Below are 12,770 nucleotides of genomic sequence, written 5' to 3' on the forward strand. Positions count from 1 at the left end.
CCCCACTAAGGCCCTATCCAGATTCCCACCAGTACACACTGACATCAGCCCATCTCACACCTTTCCTTCTAGCAGCCATACCCTGTTCCCACTGCTCCCACTCCAATTCAGACCTGCAAAGACCACCTCTTGCCTCCCCCTACTCGCCCTACCATCCCTACTGCACACCCACAACAAGAATCCGGCCTTGGCCTCCTCGCCTCACCCCGTTTCCATCAGGCTTCCTCACACCTTCCTCCAGGCAGGGCCACCCTGCTCCCAATAGTCCCCCCGCCAACTCCCATCCACCAGCAGTACCTCTTGCCTCCCTCCTCGAGCCATTCCAGGCCTCAGGAACCCCTCCCCCACTAAGGCCCTATCCAGATTCCCACCAGTACACACTGACAACAGCCCATCTCACAACTTCCCTTCTCCCAGCCAAACCCTGCTCCCACTCCAATTCAGACCTGCAAAGACCACCTCTTGCATCCCCCCACTCGCCCTACCATCCCTACTGCACTCCCACAACAAGGACCGGCCTTGGCCTCCTCACCTCACCCCGTTTCCATCAGGCTTCCTCACACCTTCCTCAAGACAGGGCCACCATGCTCCCACTGCTCCCCCGACAACTCCCATCCACCAGCAGCACCTCTTGCCTCCCTCCTCGAGCCATTCCAGGCCTTGAGAAACACTCCAGCACAAATCCCCTGGCCACCTTCCTCCCTGACAGATACCAACAACAGGCCCCTCACGCTTTCCGCCCACAAAGGCCACCCTGCTCCAACTCCTCCCCCGCCAACTCCCATCCACCAGCAGCACCTCTGGCTTCCCTCTACTTGCCATTCCAGGCCTTGCGCACCCCTCCAACACAAATCCGCTCGCCAACTTCCACCCTGACAGATACTGACACCAGGCCCGCTAACACCTTCTTCCCACAAAGGCCACCCTCCTCCAACTCCTCCCTCGACAACTCCCATCCACCAGCAGCACCTCTTGACTCCATCTACTTGCCATTCTAGGCCTCGGGCACCCCTCCTCCACTAAGGCCCTAGCCACATTCCCCTAAAGCACAAACTGACATCAGCCAACCGCACACCTTCCCTTCTAGCAGCCAAACCCTGCTCCCACTCCAATTCAGAACTGCAAAGAGCACCTCTTGCCTCCCCCTACTCGCCCTACCATCCCTACTGCACACCCACAACAAGAACCGGCCTTGGCCTCACCCCGTTTCCATCAGGCTTCCTCACACCTTCCTCCAGGCAGGGCCACCCTGCTCCCACCTACTCCCCCGCCAACTCCCATTCACCAGCAGCACCTCTTGCCTCCCTCTACTAGCCATTCCAGGCCTCAGGAACCACTCCAGCACAAATGCCCTGGCCACCTTCCTCCCTGACAGATACCGACACCAGGCCCACTCACACATTCCTCCCACAAAGGCCACCCTCCTCCAACTCCTCCCCCGCCAACTCCCATCCACCAGCAGCACCGCTTGCCTCCATCTACTTGCCATTCCAGGCCTCGAGCACCCCTCCTCCACTAAGGCCCTAGCCACATTCCCCCAAAGCACAAACTGACATCAGCCAACCGCACACCTTCCCTTCTAGCAGCCAAACCCTGCTCCCACTCCAATTCAGACCTGCAAAGAGCACCTCTTGCCTCCCTCCTCGAGCCATTCCAGGCCTCGGGAACCACTCCAACACAAAACCGATGGCCACCTTCTTCCCTGAAATATATCGAAACCAGGCCCGCTCACACATTCCTCCCACAAAGGCCACCCTGCTCCCAATAGTCCCCCCGCCAACTCCCATCCACCAGCAGTACCTCTTGCCTCCCTCCTCTAGCCATTCCAGGCCTCAGGAACCCCTCTCCCACTAAGGCCCTATCCAGATTCCCACCAGTACACACTGACATCAGCCCATCTCACACCTTTCCTTCTAGCAGCCATACCCTGTTCCCACTGCTCCCACTCCAATTCAGACCTGCAAAGACCACCTCTTGCCTCCCCCTACTCGCCCTACCATCCCTACTGCACACCCACAACAAGAATCCGGCCTTGGCCTCCTCGCCTCACCCCGTTTCCATCAGGCTTCCTCACACCTTCCTCCAGGCAGGGCCACCCTGCTCCCAATAGTCCCCCCGCCAACTCCCATCCACCAGCAGTACCTCTTGCCTCCCTCCTCGAGCCATTCCAGGCCTCAGGAACCCCTCCCCCACTAAGGCCCTATCCAGATTCCCACCAGTACACACTGACAACAGCCCATCTCACAACTTCCCTTCTCCCAGCCAAACCCTGCTAGCACTCCAATTCAGACCTGCAAAGACCACCTCTTGCATCCCCCCACTCGCCCTACCATCCCTACTGCACTCCCACAACAAGGACCGGCCTTGGCCTCCTCACCTCACCCCGTTTCCATCAGGCTTCCTCACACCTTCCTCAAGACAGGGCCACCATGCTCCCACTGCTCCCCCGACAACTCCCATCCACCAGCAGCACCTCTTGCCTCCCTCCTCGAGCCATTCCAGGCCTTGAGAAACACTCCAGCACAAATCCCCTGGCCACCTTCCTCCCTGACAGATACCAACCACAGGCCCCTCACGCTTTCCGCCCACAAAGGCCACCCTGCTCCAACTCCTCCCCCGCCAACTCCCATCCACCAGCAGCACCTCTGGCTTCCCTCTACTTGCCATTCCAGGCCTTGCGCACCCCTCCAACACAAATCCGCTCGCCAACTTCCACCCTGACAGATACTGACACCAGGCCCGCTAACACCTTCTTCCCACAAAGGCCACCCTCCTCCAACTCCTCCCTCGACAACTCCCATCCACCAGCAGCACCTCTTGACTCCATCTACTTGCCATTCCAGGCCTCGGGCACCCCTCCTCCACTAAGGCCCTAGCCACATTCCCCTAAAGCACAAACTGACATCAGCCAACCGCACACCTTCCCTTCTAGCAGCCAAACCCTGCTCCCACTCCAATTCAGACCTGCAAAGACCACCTCTTGCCTCCCCCTACTCCCCCTACCATCCCTACTGCACACCCACAACAAGAATCCGGCCTTTTCCTCCGCGCCTAACGCCGCTTCCATCAGGCTTCCTCACACCATCCTCCAGGCAGGGCCACCCGGCTCCCAATAGTCCCCCCGCCAACTCCCATCCACCAGCAGTACCTCTTGCCTCCCTCCTCGAGCCATTCCAGGCCTCGGGCACCCCTCCCCCACTAATACCCTATCCAGATTCCCAGCAGCACACACTGACAACAGCCAACCGCACACCTTCCCTTCTAGCAGCCAAACCCTGCTCCCACTCCAATTCAGAACTGCAAAGAGCACCTCTTGCCTCCCCCTACTCGCCCTACCATCCCTACTGCACACCCACAACAAGAACCGGCCTTGGCCTCCTCGCCTCACCCCGTTTCCACCAGGCTTCCTCACACCTTCCTCCAGGCAGGGCCACCCTGCTCCCACCTACTCCCCCGCCAACTCCCATTCACCAGCAGCACCTCTTGCCTCCCTCTACTTGCCATTCCAGGCCTCAGGAACCACTCCAGCACAAATGCCCTGGCCACCTTCCACCCTGACAGATACCGACACCAGGCCCACTCACACATTCCTCCCACAAAGGCCACCCTCCTCCAACTCCTCCCCCGCCAACTCCCATCCACCAGCAGCACCGCTTGCCTCCATCTACTTGCCATTCCAGGCCTCGAGCACCCCTCCTCCACTAAGGCCCTAGCCACATTCCCCCAAAGCACAAACTGACATCAGCCAACCGCACACCTTCCCTTCTAGCAGCCAAACCCTGCTCCCACTCCAATTCAGACCTGCAAAGAGCACCTCTTGCCTCCCTCCTCGAGCCATTCCAGGCCTCGGGAACCACTCCAACACAAAACCGATGGCCACCTTCTTCCCTGAAATATATCGAAACCAGGCCCGCTCACACATTCCTCCCACAAAGGCCACCCTGCTCCAAATGCTCCCCCGCCAACTCCCATCCACCAGCAGTACCTCTTGCCTCCCTCCTCGAGCCATTCCAGGCCTCAGGAACCCCTCCCCCACTAAGGCCCTATCCAGATTCCCACCAGTACACACTGACATCAGCCCATCTCACACCTTTCCTTCTAGCAGCCATACCCTGTTCCCACTGCTCCCACTCCAATTCAGACCTGCAAAGACCACCTCTTGCCTCCACCTACTCGCCCTACCATCCCTACTGCACACCCACAACAAGAATCCGGCCTTGGCCTCCTCGCCTCACCCCGTTTCCATCAGGCTTCCTCACACCTTCCTCCAGGCAGGGCCACCCTGCTCCCAATAGTCCCCCCGCCAACTCCCATCCACCAGCAGTACCTCTTGCCTCCCTCCTCGAGCCATTCCAGGCCTCAGGAACCCCTCCCCCACTAAGGCCCTATCCAGATTCCCACCAGTACACACTGACAACAGCCCATCTCACACCTTCCCTTCTAGCAGCCAAACCCTGCTAGCACTCCAATTCAGACCTGCAAAGACCACCTCTTGCATCCCCCCACTCGCCCTACCATCCCTACTGCACTCCCACAACAAGGACCGGCCTTGGCCTCCTCACCTCACCCCGTTTCCATCAGGCTTCCTCACACCTTCCTCAAGACAGGGCCACCATGCTCCCACTGCTCCCCCGACAACTCCCATCCACCAGCAGCACCTCTTGCCTCCCTCCTCGAGCCATTCCAGGCCTTGAGAAACACTCCAGCACAAATCCCCTGGCCACCTTCCTCCCTGACAGATACCAACAACAGGCCCCTCACGCTTTCCGCCCACAAAGGCCACCCTGCTCCAACTCCTCCCCCGCCAACTCCCATCCACCAGCAGCACCTCTGGCTTCCCTCTACTTGCCATTCCAGGCCTTGCGCACCCCTCCAACACAAATCCGCTCGCCAACTTCCACCCTGACAGATACTGACACCAGGCCCGCTAACACCTTCTTCCCACAAAGGCCACCCTCCTCCAACTCCTCCCTCGACAACTCCCATCCACCAGCAGCACCTCTTGACTCCATCTACTTGCCATTCTAGGCCTCGGGCACCCCTCCTCCACTAAGGCCCTAGCCACATTCCCCCAAAGCACAAACTGACATCAGCCAACCGCACACCTTCCCTTCTAGCAGCCAAACCCTGCTCCCACTCCAATTCAGACCTGCAAAGAGCACCTCTTGCCTCCCTCCTCGAGCCATTCCAGGCCTCGGGAACCACTCCAACACAAAACCAATGGCCACCTTCTTCCCTGAAATATATCGAAACCAGGCCCACTCACACATTCCTCCCACAAAGGCCACCCTGCTCCAAATGCTCCCCCGCCAACTCCCATCCACCAGCAGTACCTCTTGCCTCCCTCCTCGAGCCATTCCAGGCCTCAGGAACCCCTCCCCCACTAAGGCCCTATCCAGATTCCCACCAGTACACACTGACAACAGCCCATCTCACACCTTCCCGTCTCCCAGCCAAACCCTGCTAGCACTCCAATTCAGACCTGCAAAGACCACCTCTTGCCTCCCCCTACTCCCCCTACCATCCCTACTGCACACCCACAACAAGAATCCGGCCTTTTCCTCCGCGCCTAACGCCGCTTCCATCAGGCTTCCTCACACCTTCCTCCAGGCAGGGCCACCCTGCTCCCAATAGTCCCCCCGCCAACTCCCATCCACCAGCAGTACCTCTTGCCTCCCTCCTCGAGCCATTCCAGGCCTCGGGCACCCCTCCCCCACTAATACCCTATCCAGATTCCCAGCAGCACACACTGACAACAGCCAACCGCACACCTTCCCTTCTAGCAGCCAAACCCTGCTCCCACTCCAATTCAGAACTGCAAAGAGCACCTCTTGCCTCCCCCTACTCGCCCTACCATCCCTACTGCACACCCACAACAAGAACCGGCCTTGGCCTCCTCGCCTCACCCCGTTTCCACCAGGCTTCCTCACACCTTCCTCCAGGCAGGGCCACCCTGCTCCCACCTACTCCCCCGCCAACTCCCATTCACCAGCAGCACCTCTTGCCTCCCTCTACTTGCCATTCCAGGCCTCAGGAACCACTCCAGCACAAATGCCCTGGCCACCTTCCACCCTGACAGATACCGACACCAGGCCCACTCACACATTCCTCCCACAAAGGCCACCCTCCTCCAACTCCTCCCCCGCCAACTCCCATCCACCAGCAGCACCGCTTGCCTCCATCTACTTGCCATTCCAGGCCTCGGGCACCCCTCCTCCACTAAGGCCCTAGCCACATTCCCCCAAAGCACAAACTGACATCAGCCAACCGCACACCTTCCCTTCTCCCAGCCAAACCCTGCTCCCACTCCAATTCAGACCTGCAAAGAGCACCTCTTGCCTCCCTCCTCGAGCCATTCCAGGCCTCGGGAACCACTCCAACACAAAACCGATGGCCACCTTCTTCCCTGAAATATATCGAAACCAGGCCCGCTCACACATTCCTCCCACAAAGGCCACCCTGCTCCAAATGCTCCCCCGCCAACTCCCATCCACCAGCAGTACCTCTTGCCTCCCTCCTCGAGCCATTCCAGGCCTCAGGAACCCCTCCCCCACTAAGGCCCTATCCAGATTCCCACCAGTACACACTGACATCAGCCCATCTCACACCTTTCCTTCTAGCAGCCATACCCTGTTCCCACTGCTCCCACTCCAATTCAGACCTGCAAAGACCACCTCTTGCCTCCCCCTACTCGCCCTACCATCCCTACTGCACACCCACAACAAGAATCCGGCCTTGGCCTCCTCGCCTCACCCCGTTTCCATCAGGCTTCCTCACACCTTCCTCCAGGCAGGGCCACCCTGCTCCCAATAGTCCCCCCGCCAACTCCCATCCACCAGCAGTACCTCTTGCCTCCCTCCTCTAGCCATTCCAGGCCTCAGGAACCCCTCCCCCACTAAGGCCCTATCCAGATTCCCACCAGTACACACTGACAACAGCCCATCTCACACCTTCCCTTCTCCCAGCCAAACCCTGCTCCCACTCCAATTCAGACCTGCAAAGACCACCTCTTGCATCCCCCCACTCGCCCTACCATCCCTACTGCACTCCCACAACAAGGACCGGCCTTGGCCTCCTCACCTCACCCCGTTTCCATCAGGCTTCCTCACACCTTCCTCAAGACAGGGCCACCATGCTCCCACTGCTCCCCCGACAACTCCCATCCACCAGCAGCACCTCTTGCCTCCCTCCTCGAGCCATTCCAGGCCTTGAGAAACACTCCAGCACAAATCCCCTGGCCACCTTCCTCCCTGACAGATACCAACAACAGGCCCCTCACGCTTTCCGCCCACAAAGGCCACCCTGCTCCAACTCCTCCCCCGCCAACTCCCATCCACCAGCAGCACCTCTGGCTTCCCTCTACTTGCCATTCCAGGCCTTGCGCACCCCTCCAACACAAATCCGCTCGCCAACTTCCACCCTGACAGATACTGACACCAGGCCCGCTAACACCTTCTTCCCACAAAGGCCACCCTCCTCCAACTCCTCCCTCGACAACTCCCATCCACCAGCAGCACCTCTTGACTCCATCTACTTGCCATTCTAGGCCTCGGGCACCCCTCCTCCACTAAGGCCCTAGCCACATTCCCCTAAAGCACAAACTGACATCAGCCAACCGCACACCTTCCCTTCTAGCAGCCAAACCCTGCTCCCACTCCAATTCAGAACTGCAAAGAGCACCTCTTGCCTCCCCCTACTCGCCCTACCATCCCTACTGCACACCCACAACAAGAACCGGCCTTGGCCTCACCCCGTTTCCATCAGGCTTCCTCACACCTTCCTCCAGGCAGGGCCACCCTGCTCCCACCTACTCCCCCGCCAACTCCCATTCACCAGCAGCACCTCTTGCCTCCCTCTACTAGCCATTCCAGGCCTCAGGAACCACTCCAGCACAAATGCCCTGGCCACCTTCCTCCCTGACAGATACCGACACCAGGCCCACTCACACATTCCTCCCACAAAGGCCACCCTCCTCCAACTCCTCCCCCGCCAACTCCCATCCACCAGCAGCACCGCTTGCCTCCATCTACTTGCCATTCCAGGCCTCGAGCACCCCTCCTCCACTAAGGCCCTAGCCACATTCCCCCAAAGCACAAACTGACATCAGCCAACCGCACACCTTCCCTTCTAGCAGCCAAACCCTGCTCCCACTCCAATTCAGACCTGCAAAGAGCACCTCTTGCCTCCCTCCTCGAGCCATTCCAGGCCTCGGGAACCACTCCAACACAAAACCGATGGCCACCTTCTTCCCTGAAATATATCGAAACCAGGCCCGCTCACACATTCCTCCCACAAAGGCCACCCTGCTCCCAATAGTCCCCCCGCCAACTCCCATCCACCAGCAGTACCTCTTGCCTCCCTCCTCTAGCCATTCCAGGCCTCAGGAACCCCTCTCCCACTAAGGCCCTATCCAGATTCCCACCAGTACACACTGACATCAGCCCATCTCACACCTTTCCTTCTAGCAGCCATACCCTGTTCCCACTGCTCCCACTCCAATTCAGACCTGCAAAGACCACCTCTTGCCTCCCCCTACTCGCCCTACCATCCCTACTGCACACCCACAACAAGAATCCGGCCTTGGCCTCCTCGCCTCACCCCGTTTCCATCAGGCTTCCTCACACCTTCCTCCAGGCAGGGCCACCCTGCTCCCAATAGTCCCCCCGCCAACTCCCATCCACCAGCAGTACCTCTTGCCTCCCTCCTCGAGCCATTCCAGGCCTCAGGAACCCCTCCCCCACTAAGGCCCTATCCAGATTCCCACCAGTACACACTGACAACAGCCCATCTCACACCTTCCCTTCTCCCAGCCAAACCCTGCTAGCACTCCAATTCAGACCTGCAAAGACCACCTCTTGCATCCCCCCACTCGCCCTACCATCCCTACTGCACTCCCACAACAAGGACCGGCCTTGGCCTCCTCACCTCACCCCGTTTCCATCAGGCTTCCTCACACCTTCCTCAAGACAGGGCCACCATGCTCCCACTGCTCCCCCGACAACTCCCATCCACCAGCAGCACCTCTTGCCTCCCTCCTCGAGCCATTCCAGGCCTTGAGAAACACTCCAGCACAAATCCCCTGGCCACCTTCCTCCCTGCCAGATACCAACCACAGGCCCCTCACGCTTTCCGCCCACAAAGGCCACCCTGCTCCAACTCCTCCCCCGCCAACTCCCATCCACCAGCAGCACCTCTGGCTTCCCTCTACTTGCCATTCCAGGCCTTGCGCACCCCTCCAACACAAATCCGCTCGCCAACTTCCACCCTGACAGATACTGACACCAGGCCCGCTAACACCTTCTTCCCACAAAGGCCACCCTCCTCCAACTCCTCCCTCGACAACTCCCATCCACCAGCAGCACCTCTTGACTCCATCTACTTGCCATTCCAGGCCTCGGGCACCCCTCCTCCACTAAGGCCCTAGCCACATTCCCCTAAAGCACAAACTGACATCAGCCAACCGCACACCTTCCCTTCTAGCAGCCAAACCCTGCTCCCACTCCAATTCAGAACTGCAAAGAGCACCTCTTGCCTCCCTCCTCGAGCCATTCCAGGCCTCGGGAACCACTCCAACACAAAACCGATGGCCACCTTCTTCCCTGAAATATATCGAAACCAGGCCCGCTCACACATTCCTCCCACAAAGGCCACCCTGCTCCAAATGCTCCCCCGCCAACTCCCATCCACCAGCAGTACCTCTTGCCTCCCTCCTCGAGCCATTCCAGGCCTCAGGAACCCCTCCCCCACTAAGGCCCTATCCAGATTCCCACCAGTACACACTGACAACAGCCCATCTCACACCTTCCCGTCTCCCAGCCAAACCCTGCTAGCACTCCAATTCAGACTTGCAAAGACCACCTCTTGCCTCCCCCTACCACCCCTACTGCACACCCACAACAAGAATCCGGCCTTTTCCTCCGCGCCTAACGCCGCTTCCATCAGGCTTCCTCACACCATCCTCCAGGCAGGGCCACCCTGCTCCCAATAGTCCCCCCGCCAACTCCCATCCACCAGCAGTACCTCTTGCCTCCCTCCTCGAGCCATTCCAGGCCTCGGGCACCCCTCCCCCACTAATACCCTATCCAGATTCCCAGCAGCACACACTGACAACAGCCAACCGCACACCTTCCCTTCTAGCAGCCAAACCCTGCTCCCACTCCAATTCAGAACTGCAAAGAGCACCTCTTGCCTCCCCCTACTCGCCCTACCATCCCTACTGCACACCCACAACAAGAACCGGCCTTGGCCTCCTCGCCTCACCCCGTTTCCACCAGGCTTCCTCACACCTTCCTCCAGGCAGGGCCACCCTGCTCCCACCTACTCCCCCGCCAACTCCCATTCACCAGCAGCACCTCTTGCCTCCCTCTACTTGCCATTCCAGGCCTCAGGAACCACTCCAGCACAAATGCCCTGGCCACCTTCCTCCCTGACAGATACCGACACCAGGCCCACTCACACATTCCTCCCACAAAGGCCACCCTCCTCCAACTCCTCCCCCGCCAACTCCCATCCACCAGCAGCACCGCTTGCCTCCATCTACTTGCCATTCCAGGCCTCGGGCACCCCTCCTCCACTAAGGCCCTAGCCACATTCCCCCAAAGCACAAACTGACATCAGCCAACCGCACACCTTCCCTTCTCCCAGCCAAACCCTGCTCCCACTCCAATTCAGAACTGCAAAGAGCACCTCTTGCCTCCCTCCTCGAGCCATTCCAGGCCTCGGGAACCACTCCAACACAAAACCGATGGCCACCTTCTTCCCTGAAATATATCGAAACCAGGCCCGCTCACACATTCCTCCCACAAAGGCCACCCTGCTCCAAATGCTCCCCCGCCAACTCCCATCCACCAGCAGTACCTCTTGCCTCCCTCCTCGAGCCATTCCAGGCCTCAGGAACCCCTCCCCCACTAAGGCCCTATCCAGATTCCCACCAGTACACACTGACATCAGCCCATCTCACACCTTTCCTTCTAGCAGCCATACCCTGTTCCCACTGCTCCCACTCCAATTCAGACCTGCAAAGACCACCTCTTGCCTCCCCCTACTCGCCCTACCATCCCTACTGCACACCCACAACAAGAATCCGGCCTTGGCCTCCTCGCCTCACCCCGTTTCCATCAGGCTTCCTCACACCTTCCTCCAGGCAGGGCCACCCTGCTCCCAATAGTCCCCCCGCCAACTCCCATCCACCAGCAGTACCTCTTGCCTCCCTCCTCGAGCCATTCCAGGCCTCAGGAACCCCTCCCCCACTAAGGCCCTATCCAGATTCCCACCAGTACACACTGACAACAGCCCATCTCACACCTTCCCTTCTCCCAGCCAAACCCTGCTCCCACTCCAATTCAGACCTGCAAAGACCACCTCTTGCATCCCCCCACTCGCCCTACCATCCCTACTGCACTCCCACAACAAGGACCGGCCTTGGCCTCCTCACCTCACCCCGTTTCCATCAGGCTTCCTCACACCTTCCTCAAGACAGGGCCACCATGCTCCCACTGCTCCCCCGACAACTCCCATCCACCAGCAGCACCTCTTGCCTCCCTCCTCGAGCCATTCCAGGCCTTGAGAAACACTCCAGCACAAATCCCCTGGCCACCTTCCTCCCTGACAGATACCAACAACAGGCCCCTCACGCTTTCCGCCCACAAAGGCCACCCTGCTCCAACTCCTCCCCCGCCAACTCCCATCCACCAGCAGCACCTCTGGCTTCCCTCTACTTGCCATTCCAGGCCTTGCGCACCCCTCCAACACAAATCCGCTCGCCAACTTCCACCCTGACAGATACTGACACCAGGCCCGCTAACACCTTCTTCCCACAAAGGCCACCCTCCTCCAACTCCTCCCTCGACAACTCCCATCCACCAGCAGCACCTCTTGACTCCATCTACTTGCCATTCTAGGCCTCGGGCACCCCTCCTCCACTAAGGCCCTAGCCACATTCCCCTAAAGCACAAACTGACATCAGCCAACCGCACACCTTCCCTTCTAGCAGCCAAACCCTGCTCCCACTCCAATTCAGAACTGCAAAGAGCACCTCTTGCCTCCCCCTACTCGCCCTACCATCCCTACTGCACACCCACAACAAGAACCGGCCTTGGCCTCACCCCGTTTCCATCAGGCTTCCTCACACCTTCCTCCAGGCAGGGCCACCCTGCTCCCACCTACTCCCCCGCCAACTCCCATTCACCAGCAGCACCTCTTGCCTCCCTCTACTAGCCATTCCAGGCCTCAGGAACCACTCCAGCACAAATGCCCTGGCCACCTTCCTCCCTGACAGATACCGACACCAGGCCCACTCACACATTCCTCCCACAAAGGCCACCCTCCTCCAACTCCTCCCCCGCCAACTCCCATCCACCAGCAGCACCGCTTGCCTCCATCTACTTGCCATTCCAGGCCTCGAGCACCCCTCCTCCACTAAGGCCCTAGCCACATTCCCCCAAAGCACAAACTGACATCAGCCAACCGCACACCTTCCCTTCTAGCAGCCAAACCCTGCTCCCACTCCAATTCAGACCTGCAAAGAGCACCTCTTGCCTCCCTCCTCGAGCCATTCCAGGCCTCGGGAACCACTCCAACACAAAACCGATGGCCACCTTCTTCCCTGAAATATATCGAAACCAGGCCCGCTCACACATTCCTCCCACAAAGGCCACCCTGCTCCCAATAGTCCCCCCGCCAACTCCCATCCACCAGCAGTACCTCTTGCCTCCCTCCTCTAGCCATTCCAGGCCTCAGGAACCCCTCTCCCACTAAGGCCCTATCCAGAT

The sequence above is a fragment of the Struthio camelus genome, chromosome 26 (genome assembly GCF_040807025.1).
Source record: "Struthio camelus isolate bStrCam1 chromosome 26, bStrCam1.hap1, whole genome shotgun sequence".
In the NCBI taxonomy this organism is placed as follows: domain Eukaryota; kingdom Metazoa; phylum Chordata; class Aves; order Struthioniformes; family Struthionidae; genus Struthio; species Struthio camelus.